Source organism: Anas acuta, chromosome 5 (genome assembly GCF_963932015.1).
Source record: "Anas acuta chromosome 5, bAnaAcu1.1, whole genome shotgun sequence".
In the NCBI taxonomy this organism is placed as follows: Eukaryota; Metazoa; Chordata; class Aves; order Anseriformes; family Anatidae; genus Anas; species Anas acuta.
The window spans coordinates 25,035,187-25,056,673 of record NC_088983.1 but is presented as its reverse complement, the minus strand read 5'-3'; the positions used below and the strand labels follow the sequence as shown (position 1 = coordinate 25,056,673).

At 36.9% G+C, this 21,487-nt stretch overlaps 1 long non-coding RNA gene across 2 annotated transcripts; it reads left to right on the top strand.

Moving 5' to 3' along the window:
• The first annotated feature begins 6,049 nt into the window (after positions 1–6,049).
• LOC137858169 (uncharacterized) lies at positions 6,050–21,126 on the top strand. Of its 2 annotated transcripts, none has more exons than XR_011097543.1 (3): positions 6,050–6,228; positions 14,413–14,478; positions 19,760–21,126. It is a non-coding gene; the product is annotated as an uncharacterized lncRNA (long non-coding RNA). The 2 variants fall into 2 exon arrangements; XR_011097542.1 differs by lacking the exon at positions 19,760–21,126 and adding an exon at positions 14,597–15,315.
• Positions 21,127–21,487: the final 361 nt, after the last annotated feature.

The window sequence follows — 21,487 nt, the reverse complement described above, 5'->3', positions numbered from 1 at the left end:
TGCCACTGGAGGCACTTGCCTCTGCATGTGTTGTGGAGAAAACACTCTGCACAAGGCACACTGGAGGTGAGAAAAAGGAGGAGAAAATGGGGGTATTGGATACTTTATGTCTGAAGTCCACAAGGGGTAAAAAAACTCAGCTGAATATTGAATTTAATCACAGAGCACTAAAGTCAAGGTAATCACGTGGAATAAAACATTTCAGGTCCAGATAATAACTTGTTGACTTCTCTCAATAAGTTCTTTTTTTTGTTGAAACAATCTTAACTTTAAATTTATCCTGATTTGGAATTTTTTTTATTTATCTATTTATTTTTTTTTACTTTAAAGCTAACCTTTTCCTAGGATACAAATTGCAAAATGTATTTCTATTTAGTCTGTCTTGGATAAATATTTTTTGGAACCTTCCACCCAAACACTGAGAAATGTGTACTTGGTATACCCGGGACATTGAGGACAAAGCCTGATAATAAATGCATTTTTCTGGACATCCCAAGCTAGTGATAAAAATATTTTCTGTCACTGAAGCTGTGTAATCTTCTACAAAGCTCAGGGCTCCTATGTGGATTTTTTAGAGTCTCTTGCATAGTGAAGACTATGGACTATTTTTTTTTTTTTTTCCTGTGCTATGTATTATTTCCCTCAATGTTTACCTAGAGTGACAGACAACATTTTATTCTGCCCTCTTCCTCTGGAAGCTCTGCCAGACTTCCTATGCTTTCTGCAGATTTTTCCATAGCAGAAGCCATAGCTACCACAGTGTACTTTTTGGGTTTGACTTATGTAATTCCTTTTGGTGTATTACCTGTGTAACTCCTTGAACAACTTCTCTAGTGCTTAATGTGAATGACCTGACAAAGGTAAGAGACTGCATTTCTCTTGAGTATGTTCTTTATTTTAGAGTTGTGTCACACTACAGGTCACCGAATCCTCAGAGACTCAATAGTTTAAGCACATCCTGTGGAAAATGGGACCGTGTACAGGAATTCTATGACGATGTCATTATTTTGGGAAGGGAATCAACTTTCAAACTAAGATAACTAAATACCGTCAATCTCGCTAGTGACATTTGAAAGCTACAAAATACTGTTTGCTGCAGATGTAATTTATTTCTTTCTCAAAGTAGGTGTAACTAGCTGTAGCGCAAGGGAATGGGAACCTCACTTCTACTCTGCCATGCAGCCCAATCTTTTGTAGGATGACTTGAAAAGGAAGCTTGGTGCTTTCTTTCCAAATTCATCTGTGAATAGCAAACCTGGCCTGTTTTTTTTTTTTTTCTGAAAGATAAGCTAATTGATTTTTTTTGAAACAAATGACACAAGGTTGGTGGATTAACTCTCGGCTTGAGACCCTGTTTCCAGCTTCATCCCTGTGAAAAGGCTTCCAGAACTACATGGCAGAGAACCCAGATGCCCACCCCCAAGTAGAAAGATTACCAAGGTGTCCTACTCGGAAGATTTTCCTGGTTAGCACCAGAGATGTCAGTGATAAAAGACATGGATAAAAATACCAATTCAGGCACACTGACTCTCCATTTTGCAGGGATGACATCAGAAAATGCCCATGTCATGGTAAACAACCAAGGGCTCATCTCATTGTCAGTGTGAAGACTATTTTTTTTTTTTTTCTGCTGTAGTTAACAAGGCAGCAAATTCTTACGTAAATGAGTAAACTCGCCCAAGCCAAAGGACCTTTTTTCCACCAAACCTTTCCCACCACTTGGCAGATGGAATCCCATTCTTCAGACAGCCTTTAACTGAACATCTCCCAGTGCCTCATAGGCATCAAGCCTGAGATATATATTGCAGCTTTAGCTCCGTCATGGTAGTTCATATTTCTTTACAGGATTCTTAGGCTGCTGTAGTTTGAGAATGAAAAAAGGAGGTGAGCAAAGCTAGCACAAATTTGAAAGACTTGGCAATTTCTCTTACGTAAAGAGTAGCATCTTTATATTGTCCTTAAATATTGTTTATACTTTGTTTATATTGTCCTTAAACGGAATAGCGTATTGTAGAAATTGACATTAATTTTTATGAAAGCTGACAGTAGAAAGATATGAAATAATAACACCTTAGGTATTATCTCCTTTCTCTGCTTCAAAATAGTCCAGGAATTGTTTTTAAGCATCCAGTGAGCATCCAAAATAATTTATAGGAGCATCACAAGTTTTGAGATAAATTAACATGTAGTACCTGAGCTTTAATATCCCTTCTTTCTCAATTTATTGCCATTGTATTGGCCATTGAATTTTAGACTGGGAATATTTTTTGCCTTTTAATTAGATCTTCAGTTTGGGGAACAAAACAATCTGGCAGACTACAGTCACAATTAACAAAAGCAAACACAGCCAACATAACACATCCTAGCTTGTGATGAAAAAGGATAATCAGAAATATGAATTAATCCATTATACATTTACACGATCAGCTATGGATCAGCAAATTATGGCTGCTTGTTTTGGCCTATAACATGCATTTTTTCACTCACTTTAGCTTCAGTTTCTTTTTCAAAAGGGCAAACTAGAAAACATCCACCTTTTGATTACCTGGGAAGGGCTTGCAGCAGCCATCCAATAATTTATAAAATTGCCCTAGGAGATCTTTCCCAGGAGCAGTGTAAAACAGAGTTTCTTTCACCTTTTGTTGTGAGAGGCTCTTCAAGTTTTTAAAAGAGCAAGGTGTGTTGTGCCAGTAGCATTTGTGACTGGAGTATTGTGGCACAGGCACCTGTGGCAAGCCTGTGAAGGGTGCTGTTAAGGCTTTGGGCATTTATTGGAGGCAGCTAATAGAAAAATGCAATCATCGCAGGCACCTTCAGTAGTCAATAGAGAGAGGGAAGCCTTCCCAGCTGCTGAACCAAGTACTCTGCTATGTGTCCCTTGTTCTCTGTGTTTTTTTTGTTTTGTTTTGTTTTGTTTTGTTTTGTTTTGTTTTGTTTTGTTTTGTTTTGTTTTCCTGGGCAAGCCGGTGCCCTCACTATTTGCTGGTGTGAATTTCACTTTTATTAAAAAAGTAAATTTGCCTTGGAGTCAGCTGGTATCCTACAGAAAACCTGCAAGGGGTGCAGGCAGTAGGCACTGAGAGCAGATGCAGTTGCCATGCAGAGATTAACCGGATGAGTATTTCAGATGGCACTGCTGGGGTTTGTTAGTACTCTCGGGTGGCCAAGTGCTGTGGAAGCTGTTATGAAAGTGAAATTTGCTCAGTACTAAGCCGCCACAACACAACTGCTGTTTCTTTTCATCAATATGAGAACATGAAAACAGAGCAAAGAATCATGCACAAGTTGCAATGAAGCCTATATTGAAGACCTTCATATTTATACTGCTAATAATAAAACATCGTTCTTCATACAAATGCCTCATCAACTCATTATCCTAGGCAAGGTACAAGTTCATATAACTCACAAATTATGTTATTTCAATAATAGCTGTGGATGCTGGAATGGAAATACTTTAATCTTGCAGAGAGAAATGTCATGACAACAACCAGTAATGTCTTCACTGTATTAAACCAAAATCTATGCTACAATATGAAAATGCTCCATATGCTGGTAAGCACACCCAGAGCCGCAAGCAGCAATCTCTTTTTTAAGACAGGTTTTAAGGGTGACATTTACACTAAACTTTTTATTTTTATCAAAATTATGTTAAAACATTCCAAAGAATTCTGCAGATAAGTGAAGGCTTTTTTTTTTTTTTTTTTTTTTTAATACAAAATCGGGAACTTTTGGGCTCAGATGTTATGAGTTATATTGTTGGTATTTTGCATTTTACAGGTTTATAATCCTGTATGCATTCAGTTTATGTTTCTGCAGTTCTCATTACCATAATCTGTAAGCAAAAAAGGCAATAATGAAGAAGAAAATCTAAAATGTTTTGATTTTCTTCTATCCTCACATACACCATTCTTAACCTTTCAGTTGTATTTGTGTATATTTCTGTCAATATTTTTTTCAATTTATTTTGAGAAAGCTGAGATATGCAGATATTTCCGGTGTTCTACAGCATAAACTGGAATACGGTTTTGTAACAAACTAAAGATGTCTCTGTTAATGTGGTTGATCTAGGGCCCAGTTTTGCTTTTCCATAAACCCATGTTGTTCCTAATAGATAGAGCTCTAAGTCCTGCGTATGCACCCAAGCAGAGGATTAGGCAATCTGCTCCCCGAGTATGCACATACCTAAAGCTGATTCAAAGCTTTATGTTTTTTGTCAGCAGTGAATAAAAGAGGGGAACAAGGCTTGGGCTGCCCTTGACTCAGGAAAGGAAGAGACAGTTGAAGGGGATGGGGATAGTCAACCTTGTTGATCCTGCTGCTGCTGAGGAGGCAAAATCATGGGAAAATGATTGCTGCTGATTAGAGGGGCCACCATTCTGTCAGACACTCTCAGAAATACAGCAGTCTGGGAGAGGCTTTTCAAGACTTGTATAGAAACACTAGGTCATTTTTCTGCTCCAGCCATTTGTTGCTGTTAGCAACTGCCTGTGTTACTTATCCTATACTGGGCTGTGTATTTACACACACACATATATATGTGTATGCAAATTTGTGTATGAATACATACACATAAACCTTTAATTTTTATATATATGTATACACACAGTCTTGATGGTTTTCTAGTATATCAGATTCTCTTCTTCGCATATAACACATACTACAATATATTGTTAGCAACAGTGGAGATTTTGCTTAATTGCATGTGCCCTTTTGGAGCAGAAGGGACAAGTTCCTGTGGTTAACATGAAAGTATGCAGGCCACAGTGTTGTCTTAAGCTACAAAGTTTCCTACTATTTACTATCAGACTTAGCACAGCACCAAATGATGTATCGTTATGCTCATATGTTTTTCTAAATGCAGATGCCGAACCAGAAAAAGTCTGCAACAATGACATGCAAGAGCCAGAAACCTTACTCTGCAGTTCTAGGTTTGTTCTCGTTCCATGCGGACATAGCCAGCACTGAGCAATTAATATCCTTTTCTCCATACCCAGATTCAGCCAGGAGATGTCTTTCTTTCCTGGAAAATGGCACAACCTGATTGGTAACAGATGAAGCAAAACACCCTAGTAAGTAAGAAGGCATTCACTATGCTATATGAATATTTATTTTTTCTGTTCAAACACAGTGATCAAAACCTAACATTTTAACCTCTGGAGATTTCTGGATGTGCAAATCAGATGTTAAATAGCAGTGTTGGGAAACTATTAATAAAAGCCTAGTTTGCTCCTGTAGTAATAAATAAATAAAAATAAATAAATAAATAAAATATGGAGATTTCTTATCTCCAATTTAAATTATGTCCCAAGTGAATACATTCATCACTGCAGAGTTTTTTGGGCTAATACATCAGTTAATAGCAGGAGGAGTGGAGCCAGATGCAGCTACACTGTCTGTACGCAGTAGAAACTGCAGAGCTGTGTGTCTGTATCTGTACCATCCCACCTGCAAGCAGCAGATGGGGAGGAAGGAAAAGTGGATAATTTGTACCTGGAATAACTATGGTCTTTAGGACAGTTCACAGACAGTATTTAGAAAAGAAATAAAACCTGTATTAAAGCTAAGCAAGGTGCTAGAGTGGTGAATAACAATGATGAGCCCTTCCAGCATGAGAAGCTGTGCTGAACCAGAATGGGGAGATGCTGAGGCCAAGTTGCCATGACCTAGGAGTGAACATGAGAGCTCACATTTCAGAAAATGACTCAAGCACAAGCGCAGCCTTGCTCCCGGTGCTCTGTGGGGCATGGCATATTTGTGCTACTGCCTAGGAACTTCTGCAGCCATGCAATCAGCTATGTGCTAACTCACTACCCCAGGGGGGTGATTTTTTAGGATTTACTGCCTGTCTGAAAATTGAGATTGCCATCTGGATATCAGTGAGTAGTACTTCTGGGCAAATCCCTCTAGTGCTAGTAGGAACCAAGCCATGAAAAAATGCATGTGTTCTTATTTCTCTTTCTTGAGGTGGTGACACCCAGCTAAAACACAGGAAAGAAGGATTTAAGTGAAATGACAAGCTGATGGCACTTGTCTAACCTATTACCTTTAAGCACACCAGGTTAATCTTCTTGATTGGAAAGCTTTAGGATTCACTTCCTAGAGAGCTCCCAGTGGCAATCATTAGAAAAGTAAAAACTACACCTAAATCTTCTCTTCTGGAAGTCTACAGGAAGGAGGATCATGCCCTAAAATTTGCACATCAGACCACTGTATAAAAGAGTGAACAAGGTAAACAGTTATGTTTTGTATATTGTTTCTTTTCTGCAAGGAATATTTTCCTTTTACAAAAGGTTGAGTCTATGTAGAAACAACAAAAACAAGATCTGTCTTAAAGAAAAACTAATGAAATTTGAATGAAACTTCCAGTCAGTTACAGCAAGAAAAATAACCTTATGACATGAGGAATAGATTCTTTTTATCAAATCTGAAATATATTTTTAAAAGTCTTTTTTAAATGGTTGTTTGGAGGAAAAATCATGACCGTACATCAAATGAATCAAATGAATTAGTGCAGACATTTCTAAGCACTAATAAATTAAGTCAGGGAAGGCTTAGGTTCCATGGTTGCCTCAATGCTAAACAATACACATTTCAAATATGCTGCATGTTTATGAAGCACCTGCTGTTGAGATTTCAAATTAATATGTAATAAACCCAGTAATTTCTACTGGGTTAGTTATTCTGTCTTTCCTTTCTACATTGCATCTTCAATATGAATTATTTTCACCTTGCTTGCCTTTTTTAGAGTAGAGGTTTCTGTGCTTAATCGTTGAAGGCAAAGTGTTATGGGGATTAAAATCTTATATCAAAATTGTTTAAATATTATATTTCTTAAAAATTAAAATTATTAGCAAATTATTAAAATATAAGTTAACTAGATTAGACATTGAAAATAATCTAGAAGCTGGTATATGTTAATTTTTGTTTTCTCTGTGAATCTCCAGCTGGGATCAAGTTTTAAACCTCCAGTATTGGTGCCAAACCCAAATATTTGACTTCCATTCCTTGGTTCCATTGCAGAGGTATTCCTAAAACCTTTATAATAATAGCATTATGGTCACATCAAATAATCTTTAAATTTTGAATTAAAATATTTGTAAAAGCAACTCACAAAGCCTAAAAATAGAGCTTGTTTACTAGGGACAAACTCCTTTGAACAACACGATTTTTCATATCTGGTGCAATTGTGTATCTGGAACCACACATTTCCTTTATGTAAAAAGAACAAAAACACTTCCTCTTTCTATCTCAACCACCACTTATCTCCCCGGGTCGTATTAAAAAACAAATGGAGTCAATCTTGCCTCTGATGAGAGGAAATGTAGCAGTGACAAATATATATCCATTGACTTTCTGTTGCTGTTCTGGAGTGGAGACAAACTGAATGACAATCTAAATGCGTTGTAACAATGCAATGAGAAAATAAAAGCAGCTGACACGTCACAAAAAAAAAAAAAAAAAAAAAAAAAAAAGTGTGCTCAATAAGTGTGCTCAATAGACTGGATAAGTTTTAAATGCTTCCTGGTGTAGTAGTTAGGAGTTGTAGTAAGTTATTTTTCAGACAGTTGGATTACACTTATGACATGGTCATATGATACCTGCTACACATGAAAATGTGTTTGAAAGTAATGCCAGGCAATCAAATACCTGCAAATCTAGCAGCATAGCAAGATTTCAGATTTATCTAATATGAATTATATAATTCTATGGAGACACTTTTAGGAAGATATTTTCAATTTTTTAAGATATCAGGGACACCTTTCTTTCCCATTGAATGGAGTGTTAATAATATTACTTGAATATTATTTGAAATAGTATTTGAAAAAGTTTATTTGAAATATAAGCATATGCATTTTTTATTGACCAACATATCGGGAAAGATTCAGGAGATAAGCTACAAAAGAAGTGTTGACTGCATTCAGCAAATTTATAAATAATACAGATATATAACAAGTGGGAATCCCTTAATTTACATTGGAATTTATTTTTCATGAATTAAGTCCTATAGCACACAGATGTTAGTTCTGTGTAGACAATTAAATTGTCTATATTGTCTAAATTGAACAGAAATTAAAGAATCAAAGAGAAACATTCAACCACCTTGATAACCACAGGTTAATGGTATGGAAAACTCAAAATTTATTAATTTCATAAATTTCAGGTTTCAGTTTTGTTAGAGACTCTTCTTATTCTACCCTATCCATAGTTTTGGCCTCTGTCCAAGGGTCCTGTTTTCCTTCTCACTTCTTTCTCTTCATTGGTTGCAGTGTGTTTTGAGTATTTATGCCTTTCCTTTGCTGTAGGGATGTTAAGAAATGTGCATTTTTCTGGACAGAGATGAAAGCTTTAACTAGCTGTACACAGAAAGATACTAAGGATTTGGGATTTCAGTAACTGCAGACAGAAGTTAGAAGAGGGTGAGAAAAGAAGATGTAAAAGATATGAAGGGCAAAAGAATACTGAGGGGACAGAGCAGTATCTTTCAACACCATGAAGATGTCTAAGGAAATTCTGATCTTCCCGGGTATCGCAGGTAGAAGGTGATTTAATATGTGTAACATTGCAACAGGACTTTCATCTTGTAAACACTGGTCTTAAATGCTTCTATACTTACCACTTCCCCTTAACTCAGCAAAGGAATTTTCCTGTTCCTCCATAAGACAGCAAGCAGAGCTTTTGGACCCAGTCATGAGATGTATTTCAAAGGTTTTATGCATATGGTTGATTGAAAGCTGTCTGGCTTCTAGCATCTTGTTTAGCCAGCTCTATTTTAATTTTTCTGCATTTGTATGCTGGATACCAAAATATTTTACATATCCAGTTGATGTTGGGTTAGAAGGAAATAGGTAATGTTCTGTGCCTTTTTTAAAATTTGACTTAAATGATTCATTATGCTCTCACAAGTCCTGTGATCATATTATAGCTGAAAAAATAGGCAGTTTTTTTTTCTACGCTAGCAACAAACATTGAGTCTATTATATTAGAACGTATGAGAAAAGTATAGAAGGCATCAACACTTTCTCCATGCTGAATTTTTAATGTTGCCAGAAATAAAAAATGAGAAGTATCGGCACTATTAGCTGTCATCCCCTGGCTCTAGTGGGCAATATTGACATTATTCTGGATATAAGTTCTTATTTCAGTAACGAAACAGTGTAAAGTTACACATTGCAAGGGAAAGTATATGTACAATGGAAGGTGTATATTCCTCAAGCATACCTGTCTCATCTCCATTTCAGAAGTTATACACTGTAATGATAGTCTTGATCAGTCTCAAACACTGACAATATAGAGCACCAGCAAAACGGGTTTAACAGATTTGTCTGATGTGATTCAGTACCCTACAAGCTGGCAAGAAGGTAAAATGTTTAAACTAAAAGGGAAGAAAAGCTCATAAAATTAATCTGCATTTATTGACTTCAAGTTTCAGGAAAGAGATGGGATTCCCAATTACTGTAAGTGTAAACCACTGTGGTTGTAGAGACTCCAGTAAAACTCCAGTAAAACTACATTGCTAGTTGCACAGTTAAGATTTGCAAAGACATTTACTCCTTTGGTTCTCATTGAAGCAAAAAAGATGCCCTCAAAATTTGGTCTTTGGGCTTTTAAACCTAAATTCTCTCTAGAAAGGCAATAGCTTCTTTATAAAAGTGGATTCTGTATAAAGCAGTGGCAAAGCAAACTTTTTTAAAAATGAAAATTGCAAACTGCAAATACATTAGCTTTTAGTGTTTCCTGTAATTTAGTGATTCAAAGGACAGAGTGACCTTTTATTTTTCTTTTCTTTTTTTTTTTTTTGGCATTGGATGAACAAAAGTATTATTTCTATCAAGATTAAAAGAAAATTATTTTTATTATCATTTTCATGACAAGCACATTTAGCATACCTTTTTGTGATCTTGCCTACAGTTTTTGAAAGTCACACGGAAAGGAGGAGATAATACAGACTTATACATGCATGCACATGCACAGTGCCTATCAAGCCTCCCTGCTGTGTGTGTTAATATAGTGCTGGTTTCTGTATTTGCCAGTTGTCATTTATGGTCTAAATGCATGTGCTATGTTAAGAAGTACTTTGATCTCTCTGAGCTTTTGTTAAACTGTTTATTTCTCAACGCTGCAAAATAAGTGATGCAAGTAGTTGAGGGACTGATTTGCTTCCCACCCCCACAAAACAGTCTTTGGATTTCCAGCATAGTGTTTCATTTACATGAGAAACTGTCATTTTAGAAGATAATTGGAAAAAATTGTATTTAAAAACAATCCAACAAAGCAGACAGTCTGCACTTGTAAATCTCATTAGAGGTGCTCCAGGCTGTGTCGTGATGGCCTGGAAACCACAGATATGCAGCTGTAACTCTAGATGAGGAGAAAATAATATAAAGATATATTTTATTTGGCTTTACATATGAATATCAAAGAGCAGAACTTAGTTGTCTGCTTTTTAAATGCAGTTTTGTTAGTGAACGTCAGCTGAGGCTATCAAGGAAATAACTGCAATTTCTTTTCAGTCACTAGCAATTATTGTTATTATTTTCCTTTCTCTTGTTCTACCTTCCTTGACCTGTAGAGCTCAGAACAGCTTTCAAAAACCATGAATGATGTCTAGTAAACAGATAAAAGTTTAGCAACAGGGAATTGAAGTTAAGGGACTTGCTGAGGATAGCGCTGCAAGCAGGAGATCTGAAAGTGGAACTCAGATTCTGAGATATCTGATTTTCTGTTTTAATCTGTCCAAAACTAAGTGATGTTTCCAAGAACAGACTTTATAGGTCCATTCAATGGTGTTTTGATAGAATAAGACAATCTCTAAATGCAGTTTTTGCTGTGATTTCATCATGATTCTCACATGTGGTTAGGTTCAGTCTTGACCATATCAAAATTATACTTTAAGTCTCAGCTGTTTGTCAAAGATCTTTTCTATTCATGGAAAATATTTCCACGAAGTGCCTCCTCCTAGACCAAGATGAATGTCTGTGCTATTGTAATGGCTCACTCTGCCTGAGAATGCCTGTCTCGCCTGAATGCAGTCTGGACTGTGGACCTGCAGACCAGAGGTCAGGTGAGGGCACTCCTGTCCTGAATGAGAATTTGTTATAACATCATTTCAGATATTTCTAATACTCTGTATTCTCCACAGAGACAGTTTCTGTTCAGCACTCAGGAAGAAGGGTACTAGGTTATGAACAATTCAAATTACTGCAGGAGCTATGTTTGACTCAAGTACAAAATTAATTTTATTATACAAAGGATCAGAAGTGGCATAAAAAAAATGAATCCCTAGAAAGGAAGACTAAGGGAGGCCCCCCGTGATTAAGCAGGAGGGCAGTTTTTTTAATGTCAGTGGCTTTCCAGAGGGCAGTTTTCTTAAAGTCAATGGCTTTCCAGCTGGAAAAGTCTTCCAATTGTATGCAGCAGCATGGTTTACCGCATTACATTATTCATAATTAATTATCTGCAACTACTATGATACATAAAGCCAATAGTGTTCCAAATAAAATGGTGGAGCAAGGTAGGTAAGCCCGTGGTGGACAAAAGTTATGTGAAGATTTCGCTTGGAGAGGCTTTCTGATTATAGCAAATTGTTTTGAAGGTTTATGAGGGCATATATTTACCTGCAGTACTTCAGCCTTTCCATCAATGGCACCCTGTTAACTGATCCTTCTTTACCATTATATTTTGAAAGGGTGCATTCTCTATATACTACCATGGCTTTTCAATTTATGCTGCAAAATCAAGTTTATTATTTAAATTTATTTATTTTTATTTATTTTTAAACTTTATTTGAATGTAAACTTAGGAGGTTTAGAATCCAAAAACTAATCTTAAGGAAAAAGCTCTCTAGCAGGAGATCAATATCATGCTCTCTATCTTGCTTTGCATCTTTGCAGTTAAACTTGGATCTTGCTGGACCCATGGTCCACACAAAAATGCACTTCTAATTTCCTTTAAAACCACTGGACATGACACTTTTTAGTACTGTTTGAGAACCTGCCCTGTAGTACAATGTAACACTTGCTGTCCATTTGCTGAATGCAAGCCAACATTTCTCCTGTAATTTTCTGTGGCTCAGTATGCTGTTAAAACAACTGCTTTCATGGTTTACCATGCCAAAAGCAGTGACCTGTTCACTTCATGTTAGAAATCTACAGAGAAGACATTTGATTACAGATACAGGTGGCATGTTTTTTCTAGTGAGAATGTTTCTTTCTAGGCAGACAAAGGTACCTTTCTTGCTGAAGCAGATCTGTAAAGCAGAAAAATATCCAGGAGATGGAAAATGTGGCCACAAACCTAGGAAATCTGCACTTCTATTTAAAACCCCATGGTGCTGGAAGTTAGCCTGCATTTTATTCTTGGCTGGTTGGCATCCATAGGATGCCAACTTCATAACAAATATCACTTCATAAAAAATCTGAAAACCTGGAAGCTTTTTGTTTGTTTGTTTGTTTCTTAAATCACTAAGTTGTCTTATTTCTCAACAAAATATTTATCCTCCAGGTCCCCTGTTTTGAAATTACATTAGTTCAGAGTATCCCCATTTAGTTGAAATGGTCCATAAAAACAAAATAGGGTTTGACAAACTTGCTTTCACTACCTGTGCATGACATAATTTTAGTTACTACTAACGCATGTTACTTTAGACCTATGATACAAAAACCTGTGTTTAACAGACTTATGATGAAAAAAAATTTGTGTTTAACTATGCAAGGAAATATCAGCTTCGATTTTCCAGACTGGAATGTACATTCAAGACAAGGGGACAGTGTGACTTTAATTGTTGATGTTGAATGTTGAATCTTGTCCTGGTCAGGGCAAGAACAACCCTGTAAGCTGCCACAAGAGAGGTCTTTGTTTATAGAAGATTTCAGGTGTCATGAGTGTCACTGCGCATCTCCCACCGAGCCCTTTGAGTTGATTACAACCATCAGAGTCTAAGCCCTGATTTGCCTTGTCTTTTCGTCCACCTACTCAGCTGTCTCTCCCCCTCCTTTTGTTCATCAGTAAAGGCTTGAAAGTTTTCTGAAGGTAAGAGGCTGGCTCCAATTGCATAGAGTGTGTGAAATAACAAAGAAACTCCTCTGTATCTAATTCAGCCCAATATGATTCATGCTGCTCTGTTTAGAAATAGCTATAAGTGAGCACTGCAGTGTTGAGTTCTGTTTTAGGAGGCCTGGGTTTTACTTTATAAATCCCAGCTACATATCCTTCTCCTTTTTACCCAAGCATGTTGGTTTACTCTCTTGTGTCATTCCAAACCAGGGTACAAAAATGTGTGACTCAAATATATGAAAATACATTTTTTTATTACCACTTACATACTAATTTTGTCTTTCATGACTATCATTTTCTTAAGTACAACTAATTCATAATAGAAAAACTGTTTTACGGTACATACTGTATATAACTTAGCATTGTGCTCTAAGAGTGGAATCCTAAGTATACAGCATTTCTTTTCTGTTTTGTGATTCTCAGGTCAACAAAGATGAATACAAAGTGTTGCATATGTTTTCACAATATATTTTTTGACATGTTTCTTGAGACAACAGGGACTTAACAAAACCTCATGTGTCTTTATGGTATGTCAGCTAGTATGTACTGGGTCTGGCAGTAAAACCACCACATAGTTAAAAAAAAAAAAAAAAAAAAAAAAAAAAAAGTTTAATCTATCCTTTAAGTAGTTTTATTCTCCATTTTAATTGATTTTTAAGGTAACATTTTACAATATTCTAGATAAATGTGATACATCCATTTGAAACAAGTTCATTGCCTCTAAGTAGTGGCAGTGAGTCATCTGTGATTGCTCACATCTCTGCCTTTGTCTGACTTCAAATAATTTTTTCCCTCCCCTTCAGAGCTTCTTTTCGAAACATTGTCCCTTTCCTGGAATGTCCTCTTCTGCTGGGTATTGAAAGTCACATCTCATGGTGTGACTGTATGGTATTTTAAGACACCTTTAGTGCTACTGGAAGATGACACTACCGTACAGTAACCAAATCCACTGTGCTCTTCCCATGTCCATAGTGAAACTGGAATTCTTCAAGATCTTAGCCTAGGCTCACATTCATAAGTAAGTTTCTCTCACTTCCTCTTTGCTTCAGGGAGGAACACAGCATATGACCAGAGCAGGTGTAACTCTAATGTTCAGGGAAGTCTTTGGAGGAAAAGGAGGGTTAAGAGGCTATGAATGTCATTACAGAAGCTCTTGTTCCAGAATTGAGTAACAGGTGTCCTAAATACACAGGTTCAGCAGTTATGGGAGTAAAAGATGCAGCTCTTCTGAGCAATGTTGATTACAAATAACTCCCCACATGGGGGTGAAGCCTAAACAGTTCAAGCAGTCCTTCACTGGATTGCCTTGCCCAGAAGTAAGGCAGGAGAAAAACTTTTTTTTTTTTTTTTTTTTTTCAGAAAAATGTGAAGTAGCGAGGTCTTCCCCAGAGAAAGGAATTGTGAATCCCAATTTGCCACAAACAGGTAATTAATACCAAAGGGAAGTGACCATGGGGTTTGAAAACCTTCCTATACTTTTGATTTCACAAAACCCATGTACCCCTCCACTCCCCCCCTTTATTTTTTTTTTTTTTTTACATAGGAGAAATACAATTCCAAAACAGAAATTATCTTAAATGAGGAAGAGAAACTTCAAACTGAAAATGTCCATATGGATTGTTTTGACCACATAAATGCTTTTCCTCAACTTTTATTAAATTGGAAGAAACAACGATTTTTCTCTCACAAGATGTTTTAAGCTTTATGTACGGTGTTTCACAGTGTCTAGACATCTTTGTTGTTTATTTGTTTGTTCTGTTAGTCCAGATTTTTCTTCCTTGGAAATCTTTCATTACTAATTTCATTCTTCTTATCCACACTCTTCTTTTACTGTTCCTCCTTCTGTCCATGTTCTTCTTCTCAGTCAATGGGTCTTCACATTCTTGAAATATTTGCAAATATTTTGAAATTGTGATGGTGCTTTGGTGTAGTTTATTTTACATGACAAAGTTAATGTATTTGCTTCAGGAAAACAGTCTGAGTTTAAAAAGTGGTTATAATTTTACAAAGCATTTCTATTGGAGCAAATTTTTCTTGAACAATCTGAGCCTTTTCAGGCTGTCATTTAACAGAGGACTGTATGACTTAGTCTGTGTGTCCATATTGGCATAAGACAGCATTCTTACTCATTGCCCATAAAGTTTCATATGAAATATAATCACACATGAATATATTAATTATATTGTTCTCCTGAGTGTTGTTATAATGTTAACTTGCAGTGCTGAATTCAGAGCAAAATAAAAAATAATGAGGTCAGAGGAACTAATAGCCAAGCTATTTTTGATGTGGGCAGTCTAACTGTTTTTCTTTTAGTATTTCCTAATAGGCTATTCCTCTAAAATACCTAGTTTCTAATATAGAGTTATGTGTCAGGGTCTTTGTTAGAAATTATGTATTAGCAAAAGGATCGGGAACTTTTTTTTTATTATTATTATTTTTATTTTTGCAATAAAGCTGGATCAGTCAGAAAATAAAAGGACAGGAGGAACTGAAATTGCTTTCAAGTTTCTTTTCCAAATGTACTCTTCTACAAAAGGAACATTTGTTTTATAACAGCAGGGTAAGAGGTTCAAAGCAATATGTACTGAAAATCATAGCAATACTACATAAATCCTCACTGAGGACACAGGCTAATGGACCAGATAATACCAATGGCCTAATCTGAAGCCTCAGATGTCAATGAGGTCTTGCCATTGACTTCAGTGAGCTTGGAATCAAGTCCGCAAGGAAGGCATTTCTTTTGCCATTTCCTCGTGGCTTAAAACAGGACATTTCAATGTGAAACACTTAGGCACATAAAATTCTAAACTTCACCTGCTTCTTCCATTCCCCCTTAGCAGACCCGCACCCAGACAGAGCAGGTGGTCAAGTGCCTCCTAAAATGCATGTGCAGTGTGGACTCGGGCTGCACTGCAGCTATGGACACAAGTGCCAAGGTGCACAGCTGACCTTGGTAATGTGAATCAAATGAGAGGCTGCTAGATGGGGAATTTGGATGAGAATTTTGTGTTGCAAGGGTGCACATTGGAGTGATTTCATGAGAAACCGATGCTGCCTTCTGATCTGAAAACTGTATCGATAAACAGTCAAATAGTAGAGAGCTTGGTTGTAAGGACTCTATAGAAGGGCATGGGCCTGTTGTAATGAGCCTAGAGGAGGGCCACAAGGCTGAGCAGAGGGCTGGAGCACCTCTCCTATGAAGACAGGCTGAAGGAGTTGTGGTTGAGAAGGTGGGAGGGAGACCTTACAGTGGCCTTCCAGTACCTAAAGGGGGCCTACAGGAAAGCTGAGGAGGGACTCTTTGTCAGGGGGTGCAGCAGTGGTACGAGGAGTAATGGCTTTAAACTAAAAAAAAAAAAAAGGTAAAATTAGATTAGATGTTAGGAATATATTCTTTACTCAGAGAGTGGTGAGGCACTGGAACAGGTTGCCCAGAGAAGCTGTGGATGCCCCATTGCTGAAAGTGTTCAAGACCAGGCTACACTGGACCTTCAGCAACATGGTCTAGTGGAAGGTGTCCCTAGCATGGATGGAATCTATATATGTTGACTTCCTGGGCACACTGGGGAGGTAGAAATGTCTAGTAATGTATTGAAAAAAAAAAAAAAAAAAATGGAATACTTAGAAATTGGAGAAGGTACTTTTCTTCTGAGAAAAAAATGTTGAGCTAGATGACATCATAGCTTATGTTATCCAGTATTATACTACTGAACCTCTGGACCTTTTCTCCCTCATGTTCTAGTTTTGCCTCCATCTCCTAATTATGCAGGAGGGAGAGGCCATCTTTCTTTGTAGAACCAAAAATAAAATTAAATACAGATTGGCATAAAGTTATTTATCTTTTCCCTTTTCCTTTTCTTCCCCTGGCTTTAAAATGCAAGCAGTGTCCAAATGCTTTAAATATATTTATCTGAGTAAAACTGTGTAGCAAAGTACTTACCAGCTGAGCATGCCCTTACCTCATGCTCTACATTCGTCAAACATGGTAGGTTACCAGCTACCCTTTAATAACATATATCTATCAGATGGACAGCACAACAGATACATGGAGCTGAATGGAGGAAAAAAGACTTCTATGAGAGTTAACGTCCTCTTTGCAAGCTTTTAAACTACTGTGTCACCTCTCAGTTAAAAGTTGTTAAACATATCCATACAAAGATTGAGATGACTGCAACCTTTTAAACAAGTGTGAGATTTTGTGGTAGAGGTAACAGAATCCTTTGCATGTAGTTTTCAGTAAACTGAACTTATCCTGCAGACATCCTTCACATTGTCAGAACTTTGTTGTACAACCCTGGCACCCTATATTCCATCTGTTTTCCTCTGAACAGCCTCTCCCACCACCTTTATCACCACATTATTTGAGTACCATTCATAAGTGCATTAAGCATCCTAAGCGTCATCTGTCATGTTTGTCCTCTGGTCCTCTCCATAGGGAGCATAATGTGCTCAGTTAGGTGCTTTGTTCTGATAGGGGTTTTTTTGGGATAGATTTTTACATGTACATAAAACCAGAATAAAATCTGCCTTGACTTTAGAGCAGAAGGTGAGGATGTCAGGGATGTTCTGGGTTCCCAGTTCATGGGAGAGTTTACTCCACAGATTGGACCAGCCCCTGGGAAAGTCGTATTTTCCTTCCTGCACTTCCAGAAGGTACTTCTGGGCTTTTCCAGACCTCAGAAGCTATTTTAGATATTTGGATCCAGACCATAAGTCACTTCCAGGAAAATACTCAAGAACTTCAACTTTATTTGTGTGCTTTTGAAATCTTTCAGAAAGGCAGGAGAAGACAGCATTGCAGTGTTCCCGGTAGCTTTTGTTACTGAAGAAACAGTTGTCCTTAATCTTGTGCTTTCTGCCTCAGATGAGAGCTACAGCTGAGTTCACCATTCTGTCAGGACACTTTTTAATGTTGCCTCAACAACAGACTTTATCTCTGCCTGTAGGCTCTCACCTTCCTTTCTGGGAAAACATCATTTAATTCCTTCCCAGAAAACTTCAGAATTTTTTAAAAAACTTGTCTCGGGTCTTTCATAAAGATGTTGGCCATCTTTGATTCCTGAAAATGTTTTCATTAGTCATTTCATTTTGATTTGAGAGAAGAACTTCAGAAACTAGAAATTTAAAAAAAAAAAAAAAAAAAAAAAAAGGATGGGAGAGGCAGACAGTCCTCTGACAATCCCATTTGTGAAATTTACAGGGTGTTTCTATATGTGCTGTGTTTTGTTTTGCTTATTTCTAGCATAGACACATATGCAGATAGCTGTGCAAAAAACAGCTAGTGCATGAACTTACACAAGTTCACTCTTGAATGGTGTTTCTGTGGCTAAACTGAGGGTTGTACTGTTTCCTGCAGTTGTCTGACACTAAAGCACCTGCTGTAACAAATAGCTCTGAAGTAGCACAATTGATTTCGGTGTGAAGAAGTAATGGGTGAATGAATTAGGTAATAAAATAAAAGTGTTTGTCCAGAGGTGAGGTGAAGCATGGAATTTAAAAAACTAAAAGGAAGTTGCAAGGCTTGCTGTAAAACTCATGATGCTAGATGGGAGCTCAGTGCAGCACATTCTGTTAACTGTTTTCAAAAAAGCAGAAGAGTCTTGCAGAATTAATATGGAGGCTCTTGCTACACCTAGAATTAGTTCTGACTCTCTGCTGAGTTATAAGTAAAGTAGCACTAAGTAGTAATGTAGCACTAAGTTCTAGCCTTATCTCTGCTCAGTTGTACAGGTTTCTCTAAGTATGTGATTCTTAAACCCATTTAATGAAACCTGGCAATATACTCCGGGAGGTTTTGGCCTTAGTTTTTAATTAAACTGGTAAATTGAGGAATATAGATAAGGTCTTTATTGCAGTTAGTGGTATGTAATTTCTATATGCATGCTGATCCCAGCTTCATGACGGAGCTTTTGTTAACTTTAATTATTTTGGTCATTTCTCCCTTTAAATAAACAAGGACAGATAGTAAAGTCATGTCAGAGCTGTAATATTCAGAAATCCTACACCAACGTTTTTGCTCTGTTAGTTCATGCTCATCTTCTCTACAGTTTAATTTTATTGTAGCTGATGTGCCAGTGTATAGCTGTGTGAAAAGGATTTTTGTTTTCTTAAGTGTCCAATAAAATCTCCTTTATAGACAAAGCAGAGATTTCCAGACTCTAGTTGAGAGATCATATCTAATCATTTCCTCAGGACCCAGTGTCTCACAGGTGCTGATAGGAAGAGCAGTAGCTCTTTAAAGTTGTTTCTGTAAAGTCTCTCTCAGCCACAAAACATGGATAGTGGCCTGCAGAAGTTATACAAAAAGTCAAGAGATGTAAAGGCTCTGCTGTGAACAGAGGTTAACTGGGTGGCATCCAGAGGCCTCTTGCAAACTAAATTATTGTATGGGTACTTATCATATTACTTTGTTCATTTAGGGTTGTTTGGTTGCATATTGGTCTGCAAGACATGATGAAGGTTGTCAAGGTCCATGGATTCAAGAGTTTGGGGGCTTTAAAGCACTATCTTGAATATTGTCCTATCTGATACCACTACGAGTCTCCCATTCTTCTTCAGTGAGGGTCTGGAACCACACACACATGATTCCTTACAAAAGTGCAACATTAATATTTTGACTACATAGAACCTCTGCTGGGAGAGAAAGGGTGTTGGGGAAATGTGGTTATTATGACTGACATAGAAACCCTGTGACTTGTTTTTGCAGTGCTATACCATTCTGTTGAATGGCTGGAGGGATTTATGTAGCATGAAGTGCAAGTTGACGACTTCTGGAGGATAAGATATGTGATCTGGAAATGTGAATCAAACATCTTTTCTGGCAACTAGATTTGAAATTTATTACCACAGACTCCACAGGAAAAGGGTTAGAGGCAAAGAAACTGGTGAGGTTGCAAATTGAGCAAGTGGACTAGTGATCTGTAAAAAGAGACACTTTATCCAGTTAATGGTATTGTCTCAGTATCAGATCCTTATTGAGTTATCTACTGAGGAACAGAAGACAAATTTAGAGGGACATCTCCAATGAACATCTTTACTATACGAAATGAACTGGAACAGAGATCTCCTTAATATATTTTAAACTCAAGCAGATGCAGTCCATAGATTATATAAAAATAAATTTAAAGAAAATTAATAAAGGAAGAAGGGACAAAAAAATGTGCTGTTTTCCAAGTGCAAAGTTATGAAAATGTAACAGTAGTGTTGGATGGGATGACTAATCAGTGCAAATCATGATCTGCTGACAGTTCACATTAGAACAAAAAAATGTGGAACAGAACAAATTGTAAAGGTTTGAGAGCTGCAGAAGAAAAGTAAAGAAAAATTCAAATGATTTTTCTGGTTTTATGAACAACATAAGAGAGAACATCTTGGAGATGAGTGGATGTACAGCTGTCTGGTGGGAAACAGAAGGTTTTGATATTATGGAGCACTGAACTTTGTGACAGTTTACTGGGAATTGGTGCCATTTGCCCAGAACACACTGTATCTTATGGGTAGGGAGATAATTTTCTCAGCTAGACAGCTAGAGACTAGCTTGACTAAGTAAGAAGATAAGTAGCTACATGAACCAGGGGTGTAAGGACAATAAAGGCAGTACCGTTTAAACTCAGTGTGTCATAAACGAAGTGGTTTGATATGGCAAGAATGTGAAGGCGAGACATTTTTCACTAAATATTTACCCATGCTACAAGACTGACTAATGAGATAGGGGAAATGGTAATTCTCACTGATGAGAAAAATTTTGACTTAACTGGCAGTATTGAAGCCTAGTGGGAAGATCTGTATGAGGAGAATGTTAAAATCTCTATCTGTAGCCTGTTTAGGAACTATAGAGTGAAAAAATAAATTTTATATTAAAGATACCATTGATAACTCAGAACTACAGCATCTTGAATGCATATGAATCAATGTACTAACTCAAATGCTCAGGAGATCATAGAGCCACACCAGAGGATTTCATGAATGCCTATGTGCACACTTGGTTTCATAATGTATAGAACAAACAACTGTACCCCAAAGGATCCTAGCCTGGGAGCTGTAGACAGATAGTGAAAGACACAGCTGCAAAATGTCATTAGATTTCTAAAAAAATAATAAATAATAATAAAAAATATTAAAAAAATCTGACAAAAAAGTGTCTATCCTCCTGTACTTTGAATACAGTGACTCACTCTGTACTTTCAAGTTGTCATGAGCTCAAACCTTTCAAAGGCAGAATGTTGCAAATGTTATTTTTTTTTTCCTCAAGCCATAGTTTTTCCCATAAACTTCTCATTAATACTAAGTGGTTAGATGTTGCAAGCTAGGCACGTCCACCAAAGACTTTGACCTGCACAGAAAAAACATTTTTGCTTTTCAGGAAAAATTAATAACTCCATTAAAGACAAAAGCTAAAAACTGCTCTATATGATGAGGTATCTGTTTTCTGCTG